This window comes from Octopus bimaculoides, chromosome 2 (assembly GCF_001194135.2).
Source record: "Octopus bimaculoides isolate UCB-OBI-ISO-001 chromosome 2, ASM119413v2, whole genome shotgun sequence".
Lineage (NCBI taxonomy): Eukaryota > Metazoa > Mollusca > Cephalopoda > Octopoda > Octopodidae > Octopus > Octopus bimaculoides.
Genome location: NC_068982.1, coordinates 188,039,515 through 188,044,723, shown reverse-complemented (window position 1 = coordinate 188,044,723; position 5,209 = coordinate 188,039,515).

Below are 5,209 nucleotides of genomic sequence, written 5' to 3'. Positions count from 1 at the left end.
ATATATATATATATATATATATATATATAATTCATTTAACTGTAGAGAACAAATATACTTTAAACATATATCATATGACATGTTCCAAAAATTTCATATATTAAAAAGTTATGTCAGTTACAACTGTTTATTGATTTTTTTTTTAGAAGACGCAACGAAACGAAATTGGTCCGTGATAATTTTTTGCATATTTCCTATATTTCATATATTATTGTCATAACATAAAATATTTAGTCTCTTCTGAATTATTTTGATATTTTTAACTTTTTAGCATTATATATGTTATAAACTTAAAATATATTCGTTGTCTGTATTTTGATGTTTATATAAGTCTATATATTTACATTCTCTCATTTAGATAGAATTTTCCTTTATGTACGCAATCTTGAAAAGGCATACATATTCAATGAGCATGTTTTAATATAAATCTGTATATTTATAACGCTATTACACGACCAACGAAATATGCTTTTCTCTGTAAAATTTTAATGCCAATTGAACTGAATATATACTCGCTGTATCTGCTTATTTTCTAACGAGAGTGAATTTCGTTTGAGTCTGAAAAATTCGTAATTTATGAATGAAAATTATATATCTTTTACCGTTATCTTTTATCTTTTAATTGCTTCAGTCGTTCGACCGCGGCCATACTGGGGCACCAACTTGAAGAACTTTTAGCCGAACGAATCGATCACAATACTTGTTTTCTTTTTCAGTCGTGTGAGTGACCACCCTGCGCGTTATCGCATCCCAGTTCTTCATTTGGAGGTATGGACAGGACCCGACCTCGAGCAATTTAACCAGTCCGCCGGTCCTGTGTCCCACGATGGAGACGCTGTTGTACAGCATGGGCTTACTTCTCCAGGTGCCAAGTCGCAAGTCCACTGACTGTCTCTCATTAATTTTTGCCCGTTACCGATTCGTATTCTTTTAGTGTCTCGCCGACAAGGTAAATATGCCTGTGGCTAGACACTATGACGGTGACGAAAGATAGATAGATAGATAGATAGATAGATAGATAGATAGATAGATAGATAGATAGATAGATAGATAGATATGCACTAAATAATTGAGTATTTCGTATCCTCACATCTGTTTCATGAAAGGTCACGTGAAACTCTGAGTAACAGTTTGCGAAGATTGTTTTCCTTAATTGCAGCATTTGCTGTTGTAATAGTAACTGTTGTTGTTCTTCTTCTATTCGGTTTTTGCTGTTGCTGGTTTGCAACTCAAGGAAACCGGCCAACAAATCTTCCATAATTTTACGATTTTGTATACCGTAAAATTCGCACAAAAACTCCTTATGAGTTTGTTTAATCCTCGCGCGTTTGTTAATTCCTCGTGAGTTTGTTAATTCTTGGTGACTTTGTTAATTCCTCGTTGGACTGTTATAACGTCCATTCCGGTATAGCAGCATAGTTAGACAAGTAAGACAAGACTCTCTTTGATCGACTACCCCAACTTCTCGACGTCACAGTATTTGTAACGACTGACATATACCACCCGTCATGTGAGAGGGGTGTTCCATCATTATACCCACAACATTACCCTAGCATAGCCGCAGTCTAATAACTAAAATCAAGTAAAAGATATAAAAGATCAGTTTAGTGTTATCCAGCTTTGGAGCATCCACTGTACTGTAAATAAATCAAATATTGCTTTACCATAGAATGTTGGATGAACTGCCTTGGCGTTAAACCAACTGACCCCGTAGAGAGCAATCCGCCGATCAACTTTACGTCAAACGAAATCAATCAATATAAAGACAAATTCATTTTAAACGGTGCTAAAGTTCCCACGTTAACTGTAAGAACCTCTTAATGTCTGCGATAATCACATGATTTATGGAGTGAAATCAATGTGCAACATATGGCTATAGAATTGATTAAAATGCCTTGGCTTTTGTCTCTCACGTCTTGAAACTGTCCACAAACATGACTTCCCATTTTACGACAAGCTTCACGAGCTTAAAGTAAATTTCAGGAATTCACCAAAAAAATATAATAAATGGTTTCTTAAAAGAAGTGTAATCAGGTGTTGATGATCCTTTTGTCTTTTATCTGTTACTTGTTCTGTTCTAGTCATTTGACTGCGGCCATGTTGGGGCACCGCCTTGAAGGGGTTTTCTTTTAATCGAACAAATCGGCCCCAGAACTTATCGATTGTTTTAACCCTGGTACATATTCTATCGGTGATTTGGCCAAATCGCTAAGTCACAGGGACGTAAACAAACTAATACCGTCGTCAAGCGGTGGTGGGGACAAACATATGTATAAAGACATACACACGTGGACATGTTCCTATGGAGATATGCGACGGGCTTCCTCCAGTTTCCGTATGCCAAATCCAGTCACAAGGTTTTGGTTGGCTCAAAGCTACGGTAGAAGGCACTTGCCTAAGGTGCCACGCATTGGGACTGAACCCAGATCCATGTGTTTGGGAAGCAAACTTCTTACCACACTGCCACGCCTGCCCTTCTATAACTTTTCCTTTACTAAGTGTTGAAAATCTGGGGTCAATTGCAAGTTGTAGTTGAGGTAAGTCTAAAGTGTTGATAGTAAGATAATGCACGGTGCTTAGATTTGTACAATTTGTTGAAAACCACTTGAGGGAGACAGAAGTAACTGCGAACTTAAAGAATGAGCTTGAAGGGATTTAAGGATTGTAAAGTATATAGACGCAGGTATAGCTGTGTGGTAAGAAGCCTTGTGAATGGATTTGGTAGAAGGAAACTGAAAGAAGCCCGTCATATGTATGTACACACACACACACACACACACACATATATAGGAGTGGCTGTGTGGTAAGTAGCTTGCTTCACAACCACATGGTTCCGGGTTCAGTCACACTGCGTGATACCTTGGGCAAGTGTCTTCTACTATAGCCTCGAGCCGGCCCAAGCCTTGTGAGTAGATTTGGTAGACGGAAACTGAAAGAAGCCCGTCGTATATATATATATATGTGTGTGTGTGTGTGTGTGTGTGTGTGTGTGTGTGTGTGTGTGTGTGTGTGTGTGTATTTATTTGTGTGTGTTTGTTCCCCACCACCACCACTGTTTGACAACTGATGTTGGTGTATTTACGTCCCCGTAACTTAGCGGTTCGGCTTAAGAGACCGATAGAATAAGTACCAGGCTTACAAACAATAAGTCCAGGGGGCGATTTCTTCGATTATAAGGCGGTGCTCCAGCATGGCCACAGTCAACTGACTGAAACAAGTAAAAGAGTAAAAGAGTATAAGATCGGAATGATGATGATGCTTCACTCCTTGTTTTTATTTATTATTTTTTTTTACCGTGACTTCCATGTGTAGTTAGAGTGTTTAGGGTCACCTGATATGGGCACAACAGAAAGTAGTGTCTTGAATCGAGGTAGAATATCTGCGTTTTTATTAACAATTTCTCGTGTTTTGTTTTTTTACATATACTCTGCGAAATACCAATAACAAAGGATAGAATTACAATAACACAAACAGAAATACACATGGAGTACTAAATACAGGTTACTTATCGCTTAGTTAACGGTCTAAGTTGAGGGATCAGTGTGCGCAATGATGCATAGTTTCATACGGAAAGGGCAACAAAGTGTAGGCGATTGACAGGATGGATACTAAGGTGCTTCAGGACAAGAGACGAAGCAGTCATGTTGACTCTGCAGAAAATCTTTGGTCCCAGCCGCCTCGATTATTGCTCTCAGCTGTGGTAACTGAATAGAGTCAAATTAACTGCGGAGCTGGAAGTGATCCAACGCTACTACACTAAAATTATTGTCCCAGTGCGGCAGATGAACTACTGAGATAGAACGAAGAAACCATGACTTCGCTGCTTGGAGCGATGGCGCGAGAGGTATATAATAATTTGCATGTAGAAAATCTTGGAAGAACTGGTACCTAATTTGTCATAGTGGAACCAAAGCACTGTCCACTCCATCTAAGAAGGAGCGAGGTGTTGCGATAGTTTAGGATTCAAAAGCTCACAGTCCTTCAATACTCTGCAAAACGAATTTTAAAAAACCTACACGATGTGGATGTGGATGGCTTCAAAACAATTGAAGAATCCTCTATCCACGATACCGACGAACCAAAGTCCTGGTACAGCGGACAGACAAGGACAGCAGTGCCAATATACCTCATGCACCAAAACGAGCCAACAACGATGACGAAAGCACATGGAAAGGGTGGTGATATCAAAACAGTGAAAGAATAGAAGAATAGAATAGAAGAATAGAATAGAAGAATACACACACACGTGCGTGTATGGTTTACTTTCCCATTAAGGTAAGATCAACAGAAAAAGTACTCCATCTGGTGAGAAATAAATATTGCTTAATGTACACAGTATATAGTTATGAGCTACTAATAGTTTCATACATTGGTGGTGTTGACTAGGCAGGTTTTAATAACACGCCTAGTGTCTCCCAGCAATCACTGGAGCACATGGTCTATACAAGTTGCAAATCAGGAGAGTAGAACAAGAGAAATTATGAGAAACAGCAAGAGGAAGGTGGATGCAAAATATGGAAAAAGGAAAGAAAAAGGGAGAGAATTACGAGGATTAGAGTCATGTCGCCTTTGAACGTAAAGTCATAAAGTTAGTTGATGTAGAATCAATGGAAGTGGTCTATAGTCTGCGCTACAGCTGCTCAGTCGAGACAGGGTGGAGTTCTCCAATTCAACGAAAGGAATTCATCTATATGTTTACACTTGCTGAAGATTTCTTAACGGGAATTCAGCAGCATGGTTGGTAATCGTAAGAAATTCCCTGTTATAAGTTAATGCATCTAAAAAATGCAAGTTATGCATTCTCTCTTTTCTTTTTCTCTTGTTTATTTTTCTTTTCGTTTTCCTATTTTCACCTTTCCACTTCTCGCTTTTCCCCTTTTCTTGCTTTTTCCGTTTTTGTATTGGCCATGTGCTGAGAATCTGATATTACTTGGAGAGACTAAGTGAGTTATGAAAACCTACCCTGACAACAACTCCAATGTATGAAATTATTACTAGCTCATAACTATATACTGTGTACAATGTGTATACATACATACACACACACACGCACACACACACACACACACACACACACACACACACACACACACACACACACACACACACACATATATATATGTATACAATTAGAAGATAAAGTAGCCTCATTTAGGGATGGTATCATCCAATGAATTACTGGTTCAAAACCTAATATTTCTTGTGAATA